Source organism: Balaenoptera ricei, chromosome X (genome assembly GCF_028023285.1).
Source record: "Balaenoptera ricei isolate mBalRic1 chromosome X, mBalRic1.hap2, whole genome shotgun sequence".
Lineage (NCBI taxonomy): Eukaryota > Metazoa > Chordata > Mammalia > Artiodactyla > Balaenopteridae > Balaenoptera > Balaenoptera ricei.
The window spans coordinates 91,457,563-91,475,006 of NC_082660.1; the positions used below are offsets into that span (position 1 = coordinate 91,457,563).

The 17,444-nt window shown below is 42.6% G+C and overlaps 1 pseudogene; it reads right to left on the bottom strand.

Annotated features, from left to right (window-relative positions):
* Positions 1 to 1,818: 1,818 nt before the first annotated feature.
* On the bottom strand, positions 1,819 to 16,191 carry LOC132357126 (uncharacterized; annotated as a pseudogene).
* Positions 16,192 to 17,444: the final 1,253 nt, after the last annotated feature.

Consider the following 17,444-nt stretch of genomic DNA (forward strand, 5'->3'; position numbering starts at 1 on the left):
TTTTTACACAGATCATGTTTCCTGAAATGTTTCTGAATTCATTTATTAGTTCTAATTGTGTGTGGGGGTGTATATAAGAAATACAATATATATATATATTTACTTCTTTCCATCCAATCTGGACATTTTTATTTCTGTTTGTTTGTTTCAGCTTTAATGAGGTATACTTCACAAATAAAAATTATATATATTTAAGGCATACAATTTGATGTTTATATATATATATACACACACACACATTGTGAAATTATCACCACAATCAAGCTAATTTAACATATCCATCATCTAATATAATTACTTTTTTATGTGTGTGGTGAGAACACCTCTTAGCAAATTTCAAGTTTACAATACAGTATTGCTAACTATAGTCTTCATGCCGTACATTAGTTCTCTAAGACTTATTTATCTTGCATAACTGAAACTTTGTACCCTTTTCCCAGCTCCCTATTTCCCCCTTACCCTAGCCCCTGGCAACCACCATACTATTCTCTGCTTCTATGACTTTGACTATTTTAGATTCCATATTGCATTAGACAGGGTTCTTCAGAGAAACAGAATCAATAACATGGATATAGACATAGATATAAATAAGAGGAGACTTACAGGAATTGGCCAACGTGATTAAGGAGGCCAAGAAATCCCAAGATCTGCCACTGCAAGCTGGAGAACCAGGAAAGGTCATGGTGTAATTCAGTCTGAGTCCAAAGGCCTGACATTTGGGGGACAGATGGTGTAAGTTCCAGTCTGAGTCTATAAAGGCCCAAGAACTAGGAATGCCTGTGTACAAGGGCAGGAGAAGATGGATGTCCAAGGTCAAGTAAAGAGAGTAAATTTGCCCTTCTGCCTGGTTGTTCTATTCAGGCTTTCAATGGATTGGATGATGTCCACCCACATTAGTGAGGGTGATCCTCTTTACTCAATCTACCAATTCAAATGTTAATCTCTTCTGGGAACACCCTGTTAAAAAAGAAACAATAGGCCTCAAATGGAGTCACCTGTGCTAAGCCCCACATCAGCAAACCAAGACTTAATACCTAATCTAATTGCAATTTCAGCCTCTCCCAAGAATGTGACCTGTAACAAGTCAATCTGGAATTACCTGGTCAGCACCAGTGAGGTAATCCACTCGATAGACCATTTTTGTCCCCCATAGGAAGGTGATTTTGCCTGAGACAGTCCACTCTTGGCTAGAAACTTCCTTTTCCTGTCCCCTTCTGTCTATAAAAGCCTTCCATTTGGTGCAGCTCCTCAGAGCTCCTTTCTGTTTGCTAGATGAGATGCTGCTTGATTCATGAATCTTTGAAAAGGTACAATTAGATCTTCAGATTTACTCAGTTGAATTTTAGTTTTTAACAACCCTCACAGACATACCCAGAAATAATGTTTTACCAGCTTTCTGGACAGCCCTTAGCCCAATCATGTTGACACATAAAATTAACTATCATAACTCCGCCCCTTGTCAGCTTGGTACCCATACATATCTCCTTAAACCATACTGGATCTCCAAATAAAGACAATAACAAGGTCATAGTTCCAACTGACATGATACAGCTATCCTACAAACAACTGAAAATGCACTAATCCCTTCCCCAGAAGAGGAGGAAGAGTACTTGAGTGATGCTTACTCTTCTCCTGATATCCTATAACTTAAATACTATGATGTAAAATTAGCAATACTCAATTACTGATGTAAAGTCAATACAGCTTATCTTATATGATGAGAATAATAAAGGAAATAAAACAAAAATATTTGCTTAGTTTATGTATATATGCACACACAAACACATGTATAACAAAATGAGGAAATACTCATGACAATTATAGTCCTCATTTCTGTAACTGGTGGTGTGATTGTAGCTGGTATTTATAATTACCTTCTTCTACTACACATCCTGTATTCCCTTTGCCTTCAGCAAGCACCTCAGCTGGTCATTGTTCTTTAGCTGGCAGAGTAACCCTAACTTTCACTCCTGAAGGGTCTGGCCCATTAGTAGTCTTGCTTGGATTGGTTTGTTGTAGTTTTCCATTGACTTTGACCACAAGGCATGGTAATACTAAGAGACGCCCTAAGGCATCTCCTGTATTCCAGACACACTCTTCCTCACTTCCACCATGTAGTAGTAGTCCAATTTCTCCTTGATAGTCAGGATCAATCACCCCAGATAACACCATAACTCCTTTTTTTGCCTGTTGATTCAGAGGCATGAAGAGCCCAAAGTGGCAGGGTGGCAGTCTTAACTTCCAGTTCAATGGAATCATTGTTATGTCTCCTGATAGAAGCTTTCCTCCCTCTGACACTAAGAGACCTCTAGGCCAGCAGAAAATAAAGTCATGAAAACAGGAAGCTAGTGGGTCAACTATGGATAATAGTGACTGGTGCACTTTCATTTCCACCTGCTTGATTCCTGGTCCTGTAAATCCTGGCTACTTGAGAAACAGCACCATATAGTGGATACTAATTAAGTGCATATACAGCTTTCTGGAAAAACTTGCCCCAGCCCTACAAGGTACTGCCACCTAGCTGGTGCTGTAACTAAATCTTCAAAAGGTCATACCACTGTTCTATTAAGCAAGCTGCTTTAGGATGGTGGGAGACATGGTAAGACCAGTGAATTCCATGAGCTTGGGTCCACCGTCACACTTCTTTTATTGTAAAGGGTTGCTCTTGATCAGAAGCAATGCTCTGTGAAATATCATGACGGGGGAATAAGACATTCTATTAAGTCCACAGATGGTAGTTTTGGAAAAAGCACTGCATGCAGGGAAGGCAAATCTATATCCAGGGTAAGTGTCTATTCCAATAAGGACAAACACTGCCTTCCATGATGGGAGCAGTCCAATGCAATCAACCTGCCACCAGCTAGCTAGTTGATCATGCTAGGGAATGGTGCCATATCAGGGGCTCAGTGTTGGTTTCCACTGCTGGCAGATTGGGCACTCAGCAGTGGCTGTAGCCAGGTCAGCCTTGGTGAATGGAAGTCCATGTTGCTGAGCCCAGGTATAACCACCATCTCTGCCACCATGGCCACTTTGTTCATGAACCCATTGCGCAATGACAGGGGTGGCTAGCAAAAGAGGCTGAATGGTACCGACAGAATGGGTCATCCTATCCACTTGATTATTAAAATCTTCCTCTTCTGAAGTCACCTTTTGGTGAGCATTCACATGGGACACAAATATTTTCATGTCTTTTTCGCATTAAGAGAAGTCTATCTACATACCTCTTCCCTAAATTTCTTTGTCACCAATTTTTAAGTCATGTTCCTTCCAAGTCCCAGACCATCCATCCAAACCGTTGGCCACAGCCCATGAATTGGTATATAATCACACATCTGGTCATTTTTCCTTCCAAGCAAAGTGAACAACCAGGTGCACTGCCTGAAGTTCTGCCCACCAAGAGGACTCCCCTTCACCACTGTCCTTCAGGGATGTCCCAGAGAGGCGCTGTAATGCTGCAGCTGTCCACTTCCAGATGGTGCCTGCATATCTTGTAAAACCATCTCTAAACCAGGCCCAAGTCTTTTCTTTCTCTGTCAACTGATTGTAGGAACTCCCAATGAGGCCACAAGTACAGGCTGGGAAAGAGAAGGCAGTGTAGCAGGAGTGGGGACCATAGGCATTTGGGCCACTTCTTCAGGTAATTTACCTGTGCCTTTAGGGCCTACCCAGGCCTGATCATATATATACTACTTTCATTTGATGATGGAGTGTTGCTGTGCATGCCCAACTTTATGGCTTGGTGGGTCAGATAACACCCAGTTCATGAGGGGCAGCTCAGGTTTGATGGTAACTTTGTTGCCCATGGTCAAGTGTTTAGTCTCTAAGGCCCAGTTGGAAGCCAAGAACTGATTCGCAAAAGGAGAGTAGTTATCTACAGATGAGGGCAGGGCGTTGCTCCAAAATCCTAAGGGTCTATGCTGTAATTCATCCCACGGGGGCTTGCCAAAGGCTCCAAACACTAACTCGATCTGACACTGCCACTTCAAGCACCACTGGATCTGCTGGATCATGTAGCCCAAGTGGCACAACAGCTTGCACAGAAGCCCAAATCTGTTTCAGAGCCTTCTCTTGTTCTGGATCTCACTCAAAACTATCAACTTTTCAGGTCACTCAGTAAATGGGCTAGAATAACACACCCAAATGAAGAATATGTTGCCACCAAATCCAAAGAGACCAGTTAAGCATTGTGCTTCTTTCTTGGTTGTAGGAGGGGTCAAATACAACAACCTATCCTTCACCTTAGAAGAGATGTCTCGATATGCCCCATACCACTGGATCCCTAGAAATTTCACTGAGGTAGAAGGTCTCTGAATTTTAGTTGGGTTTATTTCCCACCCTCTGACATGCAACTGTTTCACCAATAAGTCTAGATTAGTTGCTACTTCTCACTCACTAGGTCCAATCAGAATAATGTCATCAATGTAATGGATCATTGTGATACCTCGTGAAAGGGAAAGGCAATCAAGATTTCTGTGAACTAAATTAAGACACGGAACTGGAGAGTTGATATACTTCCGATGTAGGACAGTGAAGGAATATTGCTGGCCTTTCCAGCTGAAAGCAAATTGCTTCTGGTGGGCCTTATGGACAGGTATGGAGAAAAAGATCATTTGCCAGATCAACAGCTGCATAGCAGGTACCAGATGATGTGTTAATTTGCTCAAGCAATGAAACCACATTTGGTACAGCACCTGCAATTGGAATTACTACCTGGTTAAGCTTGTGATAATCCACTGTCATTCTCCAAGATCCATCTGTCTTCTACATTGGTCAAATAGAGTTGAAGGGGGATGTGGTGGAAATCACCACCCCTGCATCTTCCAAGTCCTTGATGGTAGCACTAATCTCTGCAATCCCTCCAGGAATGTGGTATTATTTTTTATTATTACTTTTGTAGGTTGAGGAAATTATAATGGCTTCCATTTGGCCTTTCCCACCATAACAGCCCACACTCAACAGATCAGGGAAACAATGTGGGGATTCTTCCAGCTGCTATATGTATCTATTCCAATTATGCATTCTGGAATGAAGGAAATAACCACAGGATGGATTTGGGGAGCTACTACACTCACTGTGAGGTACACCTGAGCTAAAACTCCATTGATTACCTGACCTTAATAAGCCCCTACTCTGAATGGAGGGCCACAGTGGTGCTTCAGGTCTCCTAGAATCAGTGCTAGTTCAGATCCAGTGGCCAGTAGTCCCCAAAATGTCTGATTATTTCCTTTTTCTCAATGTACAGTTACTCTGGTAAAAGGCTGCAGGTCCCTTTGGGAGAAACATTAACAGTATAAATTTTCACTAGTGTACTGGGATCCTTCTTCAAGGGGAACCAACCCCCCCTTCATTCAAGGGGTTCTAAGTCTACAAACTGTCTTAAGTCTTGGAATTGATCAAGGGGCTGTGACTCTCTGTTTTTATGATTTGAGTTAGATTTTTGTTCACTTGATCTAGAACTTTTCTGCTTATACAGATCAAGTGAAAATCTAGTAGGCTTCCTATTTATTTCACTTTTTAGAACACCATAATTAACTAGCCAGCACCATAAGTCTGCATGAATCTGACTATTCTGACTGCTGCTTCGTCTCTGCTGTCCATTATGGTAACCACACCCACATTCCCTTTGGTGATTGAATGCTGCCACTTGGCCCCTGCCACGTCAGGATCAAATTACTCCTACTGCATTTAGGTTTTTCCATTGAGTGGCTGCAGTTCCCACGGTAATGTCTCACTTACAGAGATGAGCAATCATGGAGATCTTCAAGGATGCTAGGACTCCACTCACCAAATTATTTCTCAAAGTATTGGTGAAAGGTATGTCTTCTAGACCAGCGGTCCCCAACCTTTTTGGCACCAGGGACCGGTTTTGTGGAAGACAAGTTTTCCACGGATGGGGTTGGGGGGGATGGTTCAGGCGGTAATGTGAGCGATGGAGAGCCGCAGATGAAGCTCTGCTTGCCCGCCTGCCGCTCACCTCCTGCTGTGTGGCCTGGTTCCTAATGGGCTGCGGACAGATACTGGTCCAAGGCCCGGGGGGTTGGGGACCCCTGTTCTAGACACTCCCAGTGTGGATGAGTAGGTCTTAAATGACAAATCCACTCTAACATTCCAATCTTTCTAAATCTCTGAACCCTTCCTCTACATTAAACCAAAGGAGGTCAGGCATTTCCAATTCACATACTGTGGGAAATTTTTTGTCCACGTTTCAGTCAGATAACCAACCAAACAACTAGAGGCCTTTCTAACTTCCTCAGCTACATTAAATGCAGAATCTCTGCTTAGTGAGCTGTTAGAGGAGGTAATTGAGAGGATGTGAGCACTGGTTGACCCATGACCTGGCCCAGGAAATCAGAGGCTCCTTACCCCCCTCTGCTGACCTTGGGATGTGCGTTCTGTTCATGTGTTGTTGAGACTATCTGGACTGTGTATGTGACTGACCCCCATTAAGGCAGGTTGATGCGGAGAACTACTCATCTTGCGACCACCCAAGACAAGCCTCATATATAGGTTCCGTTGTTTATTAAAACCACAATCTACCAATCTGGAGTGCTCTGCCTCTTTCTTTGGTCTCTCCTTGCCCTCTGTTAAATGGGGGCTAGTTTTGAATATCACCCAGGGAACTCCCAAGAATTGCAAACCAACAATTGGCAAGCCAGCCAGAGATGGAAGAAATGGGTCTTGGGAAAGAGGCATCCATAGGGGAAATCCTGAGTTGGCCACTGACCTCTTTGTGGGCAGGGGTGGTGCATAGTTAGATGTCTGTGGACTGTTGCATGACTACAGGGATATCCCAAAAACGCTGGCTGGTTTAATGTGTTTGAGGAACCACACACAGTGCACTGCAGCAAAGAAGGGAAACAAATGGCTGCAACAGTGGGTTGGTCTCTACTGTTGGCACTTCATCTGGCCACTGATGCCCAACTAGAAGCTGAAGCTCAAGTTAGACAGCTGGAAGAAGAGCTGAGGGTAGAGAAGGATGTGTGATTGTTCACTGCTCTGCTAGCTTTGGGGCAGAGCAGGATAATAAGTTGAAGACAATAGCATGCCCGTTTTGAAAAGCTAGGAGGGCACAAGCTGTTGCAGATTAAGGTCTGAGACAAAGCCTGAGACACTAAGACGTGGAATCCCTGGGAAAGTGAGGAGAACAAAGGGGAGAGTGTTGTGGTTATTGACAATGAAACAGACGTAGTGCCATACACCATCTGACCCCTAATACAAATGAAAAATTTAAATAGTAATTACCCAGATTTCTGATAATAGAGAAATATATCCCAAAACTCCTAAGAGAAAAACTTGCATTCTTTCTCTGCCCATTGAAGTTGTAAATCTTACAATGTCTTTGAAATGTAAATACCCCAGGAGCTAACTAAAACACTGCCCAGGATTGCTCGAGACTGGAGGGGGAAAAAGGCAGAAGAGGCTTTTTAAAACACATACTGCTATAGAAGCTCCCTTGCCCAAAATCAGTCCACAGCCTCTATATGATTATAGGTCAAGGGCAAATACAAATCTTAAAAGTCTTCTCCACAAATATTAGTAAAAAGCTTTATCCATTTGAGTGGCTAATCTTAACTTGTTCTGTCTGCGAGTCACATTTGGATTCAACTATTATTTATAAACTAGTGAGTTTTGTATTGCTGTACCTGATTCATGGCTAAAATTTTGAAATGAAAGCTATATGGTCTCTGTTTGTGTCTGTCTGTATGCTTTTGTATGTCTATTTTTACCTGTTATATATGATATATTTCTACATCCGAATGGTATTGTCAAAATTAATTTATAAAAGAGCTCTATTTAATTGGTAAAGGAAAAAAAGCTTTAATATCAATAGTGTACTTAGGTAAAACTATAATTAAATTTTCTTTCATCTTTGAGAAGAACAAAGTTTCCTTGAACTATTGGTTTGTTCTTGATAAGATTATGAAAAGTTTTTATCTTTTAAGTAATCTTCCTAGAAAACAAAGATTCTGTGTTTTATCAAAATAATTTTCTGTGCTTCATGTTGTCTTTATCAGTTCTTTCATTACTTAAGAAAACTGAGTCTTCTCTGTTAAAAGAGCTAAGATTTTTTATGACTATGTAACTTTCTGATTTTGCCTTCAAAGTCCTTAATTGCCACTTTGGCTAAATAGATAACTAAATATTATTTCACAGTGACCTAATATCCTATTTAAGCAAGTCTTTTAAAACCTTTTTTGATATTTTTGACAAACTTCCCCAAAATCAAATTCTAAATGAAGTCTTTTTGACTTCAAACTAACTTTGGGATTTTCCAGAGGGTCCCTGGAACATCTGAAAGATTTGTCCTCTCTCCTGATAAAAGAGAGAAATTAGGGACTTCCCTGGTGGCACAGTGGTTAAGAATCTGCCCGCCAATGCAGGGGACAAGGGTTCAATCCCTGGTCCAGGAAGATCCCACATGCTGCAGAGCAACTAAGCCCGTGCGCCACAACTACTGAGCCTGCACTCTAGAGCCCATGAGCCACAACTACTGAGCCCACGTGCCGCAACTACTGAAGCCCACGTGCCTAGAGCCTGTGTTCTGCAACAAGAGAAGCCACCGCAATGAGAAGCCTGCGCACTGCAACAAAGAGCAGCCCCTGATCGCCGCAACTAGAGGAAGCCCGCGTGCAGCAACAAAGACCCAATGCAGCCAAAAATAAAGAGAGAGAGAGAGAGAGAGAGAGAGAGATTAAGCTAATTAGACTTATTTGATGTGTTAAATTTGATATGTTAAATTACTCTACTGACCACAGTAGAGACCAGCCCACTGCAGAAGCCATTTGTTTTCTTTGTTTGCCACAGTGCACTATGTGTAGTTTCCAAACAAGCGTGTCAAACCAGCCAGCATTTTCAGGAGGCCCCTGTACTCAAGCAGTGATCCACAAGCATCTAATATATGGACCACCCCTGGCCACACAGAAGCCGTGACCAACTCAAGATACCTCTTTTCCCTCACAGATGCCTCTTTACCAAGACCCATTTCTCAGGTCTCCTGGCCGGCTCAGCAACTGTTGGTTCAAAAACTGGCCCCCATACACAGAGGGCAAGGAGACACTGAAGAAAGAGATAGAGCACTCCAAATTGGTAGGTAGCAGTTCTAATAAGCAACGAAACTTACATACAAGGCTTGTCTTGGGCAGCTGCAAGATGAGTAAATCTCTGCACCAGTCCACCAGAATGTTAAAAGTTTATATAGAGGCATTAACTAGGTTCAGTCACATACACAGTCCAGATGGCCTCAACAACACATTGCTCTTTCAAGGCTGCATCCTTGAAAATGGCTCCTAGTGTTGGAACAGTGAATAGAATGTACATTCCAAGGACAGGGGAAGAGGTGAGTAGCCTCTGATTGCCCAGGTCCAGCTCATGGGTCAACCAGTGGTCACGTCCTCTCAATGACCTCCATCAACAATAATTCTAGTTATTTTAAAAATGATGTTACAGAAATAACCAAATTCCCTTGTCAATTGCATTACAATGAACTCTCATCAGATCTTTAACCATGGCCATTTTAAAGTCTTGTCATTTACAGACAGTTATTTTTTTACTCTGATGCTTTTGCAAAAGTATTCCTGCAAAAGTGCTTCATATTCAAGGAGATTCATGGAAAAGACTGACACATACAGGCTTCTGATAAAGAAGATTATACCATTGAACTGAATAAGAATTCACAGAACTCTAAGGAAAAAAAGGATGAATTTATAAAACTGCTAACCAAAGATCAAGATCAACAAGAATTAATTATATTGGACTAAATGAACTGATGAGGATGATTATAATTTTTACATGTTTTTGTTTGAAACATTGTTGGTTCTTTTATGCTTTGTTTTTCCGTATTTAAGATAATCTTTATCTCTTTCCTCAAGTTATTAGCAATTTGCTAACATATACCTTTGTAAACAAAGATGAAACGTTTATCTTTTTCTCCCTACCTGATCCCTCCAGGATTCAGAAACTCTTGGTGAGTAGTCTTATTTTATGGCAACATACTTATTTGCATAAGTTCAATAAGAATCTGTTTTCATTGAAACAGGACACAATTGGAAACTTGGTTATATTACCAAGGCTTTGATTGGAATGTCATATTTTAAAATGTGCATAGAATCAGATATGACCAGACAGCTCTAATGAACAGCATATTATGGTAAGAACTTCCCTTCCCATGAAGAGTTGGGTTGAGAATATGTTCTATCAACTCACCTCTGTTATTGCTCAAACTCCTATTCTGACTAAGTTTCATGCCTGTATGCAGCAGAGGAGCACCCTGTCCATCAGCCCACTGTCTCTGGAAATGCAGGTGCTACTAGGCCTGTGGAACATGTAGATCCTTCAAATGCCTCTGCCCTTATTCCTATCGCGGCCCCTGGGTCCTGTAGAGAGGTAATAGAAGAAATTCCCACTAATGCCTGGTGTACAGATGGATCTAGTCAGGGCAACCCGCCCACATGCATTTCAGTGGCTATTCAGCCCAAACTGACACCATCTGGATGGAAACAAGAATGAACCATAGCAGCCTATGTGCTGAACTCAACAATTTGGCTGGTGATCGCTCATGAGCCCTGGCTATTAGCCCTTTGTACTGACAGTTGGGCTGTTCCAAAGGGTTTAACCTTATGTCTTGGACAATGGGAAACCAAGGGATGAATAATCACAAATAAGCCCTCATGGAGTCAGGATATGTAGAAAGACATTTAAATTCATCTGCAAGAGACTGAGGCAGTCCTCACTGTCCTCCACAGCAGACTGGGTGCATAGAAAGAGTGGCCACTGTAGCACTCAGGTGTGATGGTGTATTACCAAGGATGCCAGATTGCCCTTGTAATACAGTGACTTGGCTAATGCAGCAACAACATGTCCTGTTTGTTCTAAACAACAGCCAAGGCAACTGCCAAAGGAGTCTGGGGCCATCCACAAGAGTTCCCAATCGGTGAGGCACTGGCACATTGATTATATTAGCCTCCTCTATCTCACTGAAGGTGCTAAATACACTTTGGTTTGTGTGGACACTGCATCTGGCCTAACCCAAGCTTTCCATTGTTGCCATGCAAACTAGGCTGCCACCATTAGGAGACTAGAGAAGCTGAGTACCATGTACAGACACCTTCATAGAATAGACAGTAACTGGGGGTTCACATTTCAAATGTCATGGTATGCAAGACTGGCAAAAGTACATGACATTCAGTGGAGGTTCCATCTTCCCTATAGCCCACAAGCAGCAGTGTTGGTAGAAAGGAAAAATGGAATATTAAACAGCAGATTAAATTACTAACAGGTAAAATGACCTTGGCTGAATGGACTAAAGTATGGGCCCAGGCTTTATTACATTTGACAGATCAAGCAGTAGGACCTGTTTCCCCATATGCCAGACTGGTTGATACACCCAACACCGTGAAGGTATAAAAAGGTATGGAAGTCATAGAAGACAACTATTGCTTCGACTCTCATCATGGATCAACATGCTATGCTGCTGAGAACACCAAGCCCCATCACGCCTAGGGAAAGTGTTATCTACTGAAATTTGCAATGTTGCAAATCCCAATCATCCCACCAGGATGGGTGAGTTACTTTGCACCTCTGGATGAAGGAGAACTACTCAATCTCCACTGGGATCCCACCGTCCTACTGCAAGTCAGACCTACTGAAGCACAACATACCTGGAATGGAACACACACCATTGAAAGAGGGGAGAAGGTGGAAGTCCTGGTCAGCATATCCCACCCCCCGTCTATCTCCTCATGCCTGACAGTGCTGCCTCCCCTGGCAACGTGTATGGTATGCACAACCAGGTCAGATTCCTAAAGCTACAGTCATGTTAACATCTACATATCAGACAACAAGTGTTATTCTTATATGAGAAGACCTCCCCATACAAGTTCCTGCTAAATATCTGTCTTTCCAACCTTAGACTTCTGCTGTCCCTGTCCTGTGGTGTCCAGTCACTGGATGGGCACAGTTTCCACTGCCAGGGTCATTTGGCCATTGTCTTTATTCCTAACATTAGCCTAGAGGACATTATAGCACACATAGAATCCCTTACTAGATTCACCAAACAAGACTTAAATGATAGCCAGCAAAGCCTTTCTTTACTGAACACTGACAAGTATCTAATGAGAAAAACCATCCTCTAAAATAGGATGGCCTTGGACAGTATTACTGACTCACAAGGAGGCACCTATGCCATTACCCAAACAGAATGTTGTATGTTCATACCTGATGAGTCTACTAATGTATCATCTTTATTAAATCACATGAGGACACAAGTGAATGCCCTGAGTGATGCAATCTCACTAGGGGACTTAGTAAATCAATGTTTTGGATCATGGGGTTCTTGGTGGGAAAAAAATTGTTACTTATATTGAGAATCATTATCTTTATCTGTGTTTTCTCTTGCATGTGCTTATACTGTTGCTGAGGTGTCTACCTCCAATGTAGCCAGAGAGCTATCAATCGAGCCACGTCCATGGTATTAAAACTCTTTGCTGATTACTTAAGAGACACTGCAGAAGAGGGGGATGTATAAGATTGTAAGAGCTGGTCACCAGGGATGGAGTATTAGAAGAGGTTATTGAGAGGACTTGACCTCCAGTTGACCTGCAAGCTGGACCTGGGCAATCGATGGCTGCTTACCTGTTCCCCTGTCCTTGGAATGTACATTCTGCCCACCATTCCCACACTACGAGCTGTTTCAAGGATGCAGCCTTGAGAGAGTAACGTATTGTTGAGACAATTTGGACTGTGCACATGACTAAACTTTTAAGATGCTGGCTGGTGGGTGCAGAGATCCGCTTGTCTTGTGACTACCCAAGATAAACCTCATGTGTAAGTTCCCTTGCTTATTAAAACTGCCACCTACCAATCTGGAGTGGTCTCTTTCTTGGGTCTCTCCTTGTACTCCAAGTATGGGGGCCAGTTTCAAGTTTCACCCAGGGACTCCCAAGGTTGCAAACTAACATGAGCCCATATCAGTAAATTCGGCCTGATCCAACTTAATGTTCCTTCCACCATTACCCTACATTCTTAGTATACATTCGTACAATTTCCCCAGATTTCTGCTTATATAAATTAGAAAACTCAATTAGTTCATTTGGAGTGTAGTGCACTCCCTCATGGATCACACTTTGTACCTCATCTTTAGAGGCCTGCTGGGACCTGAGTATAGTTATAGGTCTAGAAGCAGAGAAGGGTGATGGGAGTGGATCCTGAGGGGTCTCACCATGATCTTGTATGGCAACTGCCTAAAGGGAGGCAATTACCATTTCCTCAAGCAATGCTATGTTAATCCCCATAGACAGGTGGAGAGGACCATATCACTGTGGGAAGGGAAACTGGGAGTGGAGATGCTGCTGCCGGTAGGGGTAAGGAGGCTACTTTTTCTATAGTTGGGGAAGACACTTTTCCTGGGGCTGAGGATATCAACTCAGCTGGGGGTAAGGAGGTCGATTCCACTGAAGATGGGGAGGCCACTTCCACTGGGGGTGGGGAGACCTCTTCCACTGGCAAAGAAGATTTATCAGTATTTAGGGGCTCAATGTCTCCAGCTTCATCAGCATCTTCCCACACATTTCCATCCCAATTTGCAGGATCCCATTATTTCCTAATCAATGCCTTCACTTTAACAGTAGACACTCTGCAAGGCTGAGTTAAATTTGTGTTGTAACTCAGCCAATTACAAGGTGAAGTGCTGTGTTTGATTTTCAGCAATTTTAGCTCTGCTTCTACAGGCGATAAGACTCTTCTTCAAGGCACACAGAGAAGCTCTTAGGTCATTTACATGACACTTGAGCTAGGTATTCAAATCCCTGAGCTTATCCTTTTCTTACACCACTTTGTCCAGCAACATTAGAAGCAACCAACCACATCACTTAATTCATTAATCTTCAAAAAACGTTGAAAAGTATCATTCACTGAGTCACTTAGCCTCTTGCTTCTTATAAGTGGTTGATTAGGAGTATATATTTTGTGTATCTCTATAAACAGTTCCCATCATGGACTATTAATGTTCTCTTTACTACTGGAAATAGAGTCATCGGTGTCTTTAAATCTGATCACATTAGAAAGCCAATTCCAGAAACAACAGAACCAAATTATTTAGGTCTATTACCTATTTTGAGTTAATTTTTGTGAAGGGTGTAAGTTCTGTGTCTACATTCATTATTTTGATAATTCTCTTTAGTGGTATGTGTTCCTTTCTTTTTAGCTTTTGTGTATCTACTGTAGGTTTTTAATTTGTGGTTACCATGGGCTTCACATATATTGAATACTACTACATATACTTCTTTTAAACTGGTAGTCATTTAAGTTCAAACACATTCTAAAACATCTACATTTTTTACTCCCCTCCCCCACATTTTGTTTTTGATGTCATATTTTACATCTTCATGCTTATCCCTTTACTGTTTATTGTAGTTATAGTTGCTTTTACAACTTTTTGTCTTTTAATCTACATGCTGGCTTCTTTAAATGATCTTCAATTCTTACTGTATATTTGCTTTTCCTACTGGGATTTTCCTTTTCCTATAGATTCTTCTTTTCCATTTAGAGAAGACCCTTCAACATTTCTTTTAGGGTATGTTTAGTATTGCTGAATTCTTTTAGCTTTCGCTTGTTTGAGAAGTTCTCCTTCTATTCTAAACAATGAGCTTGCTGAGTAGAGTATCCTAGGTTGCAGGTTTTTTCCCTCAGCACTTTGAATATATCGTGCCACTTCCTTCTGGCCTGCAAAGTTTCTGCAGAGATATTAACTGATAGCTTTATGGGGATTCCCTTGTATATGACTCTTTTTCTCTTGCTGCCTTTAAAATTCTCTTTTGCCATTTTAATTGTGGTATGTCTTGGTGTGGGATCTGTTTGGGTTCATCTTGTTTGGGACCCACTGTGCTTGCTATACCTCAATATCTATTTCTGTCTTCAGGTTTGGGAAGTTTTTAGTGATAATTTCCTCAAATACATTTTCGATCCCCTTCTTCCTCTCTCTTCTTCTGGGACCCCAATAATGTGTTGGTATGCTTAATGTTATCTCAAAAGATCTCTTAAACTGTTCCCATTTTTTTAACTTGTTTTTCTGTTTGACGTTCTGGTTGGATGATTTCCATTATTCTAACTTCCAGATCACTTATGTGCTCTTCTGCTTCATTTAGTCTGCTATTCATTCCTTCTAGGGTGTTTTTTGTTATTGAATTCCTCATTTCTGATTGGGTCTTTTTTATATATTCTAGTTCCTTGTTAAAATTCTGTGTTCATCTTTCTCCTAATTCAATTAACATTCTTACTACAATTGCTATAAATTCTTTATCTGGTAAATTGTTTTTCATTATTTGCCTTTTCAGGATTTTCTCTTGCTTTTTCAACTGAAACCAGTTCCTCTGCTTTTTCCTTTTGCTTAACTTTCTCTGCCTCTATGAGTTTAGGTGAAACAGTTACCTATTGTGGTCTTAAAGGGGTGTCCTTATGTGGGAGCATCCTCATGCAGGCTACGTGTGCCCAATGCCTTTGGTAGGAGAGCTGGATTTAACATGGATGCAAGTCACGTCTTCCCTCAGGGCGTGCTGGCAGCTATTGCCTTGGTAGGAGGTGGGGCTGGAGATGGAGGTGCTAGTGCTGGAGCCAGGTGTGAGGTAGGGTTTCCCCTCTGCTCAGTGGCCATCACTGCCCTATCAGGGACAGGGTCTGCTCCCAAGTTGCTAGAGCAGAAGTCCTGAGGGTCAGGCCCAAGCTGGCTCTGTTCCCTTAAGTGTGTGCTGTCCCCTCTCCCAGCATTGGGACCCTTGACCCAGAGGAGGAGGAGTGCTGAAGCAAGGGGGGCCCACTAGTGCTTTCAGCTCACGTCAGCCACAAACAATGGTCCAAGCTGTCTCTGATGCACTACCTGTGCAGGTATCCATTGTTTCCCTCACTCTGCTCACATGGAGTATTGGGTCCAAGTCCCCTTTGTCCCTCACAGCCAATCACTCCCCCTAGCCTTTGCCACCCCTGCCCTATTGTGGAGCCACACCACAGGGCAGGGGGTCCCATTTGGGCTCTCAGCATGTATCCGGGGGTGAGCTGTGGTGGACTGGCCACTGTCAGAGTTCTGGGCTGCTTCTGATGTGCTGCTTGAGTAAGCGCCAACAATGGCCACTGCCATCCCACCCAAACGTTGCCCTGGGACTGAGTCACTTCTGCATCCTTCTGAGCTTTCTCCCAGACCATGGCAGTCCTAAATCCAGTCCCGTGCCGCAATGTGGAGTAAGGGGGGGCTGGAGCATTCACATGGCTCAGGCTGGGGCACTTGCTGAGGCAGTCGCAGGAAACTGGCAGCCACTTGAGGAGTCCTTACTCTGGCCTCTCCGCCCTGCCTCAGGGGCAAGCCAGCACATATGCATGCCTCAGGAGTGGAGTCCAGGCTTCCCTAGCCCTCCTGTTAGTTCCAATGGTCCCAATCAGTCAAGGGTGCTCATCTCCCCTGTGTAGGACCCCAGGACTGGGGCATCCAATCTGTGACTTGACCCACTCACTTCCCAGGGTGAATCTCCACCCATGGAGTCTCCCTTTTCCTCTGAGTCCCCTGCCAGGGACACTGGTCCTGACCTGATCACTTCTCTTCCCTTCCTACCTGATTATGTGTGGATCTTTCTTACAGCCCTGGTTGTACATGAGTCTTTCTGGCAGCTTCTAGTTTCCAGTGAGAATTGTTCCACATATAAATGTATTTTTGATGTGTTTGTGTGGGGAGGCGAGCTCCATGTTCTCCTGCTCCGCCATCTTGATCAATCCCTCAATATATTTTTTTAAAATTTTATTTATTTATATTTGGCTGTGTTGGGTCTTTGCTGCTGCGCACAGGCTTTCTTTAGTTGTGGTGAGCGGGGGCTACTCTTCTTTGTGGTGCGTGGGCTTCACATTGCAGTGGCTTCTCTTATTGTGGAGCACGGGCTCTAGGCACGCTGGCTTCAGTAGTTGTGGTGACCGGGCCCAGTTGCTCCACAGCATGTGGGATCTTCCCAGACCAGGGCTTGAACCCGAGTCCCCTTTGTTGACAGGCGGACTCTCAACCACTGTACCACCAGGGAAGCCCTCTCAATGTGGTTTTGATTTGCATTTCTTTAGGGACTGTTTATATTGACCATCTTTCCATATCCTTATTTGTCATTTGCAAATCTCCTTTGGCGAATATTCAATCTTTGCCCATTTTCAAATGGACTGTCTTTTAATTATTGAGTTGCAAGAATTTTTATATTTTTGATATAAATCCCTCATCAGATATATGATTTAAATATATTTTCTCCTATTTTGTGGGTTGTCTTTTCACCTTATTCATAGTGTCCTCTGAATCCCAAAAGTTTTTAATTTTGAGAAGTCCAATTTATGTATTCTATTCTTTTGTCATTTATGCTTTTGGTGTCATGTGTAGGAAACCATTGCCTAATCTAGTCATGAAGACTTCTTTATACTTTTCATCCCTT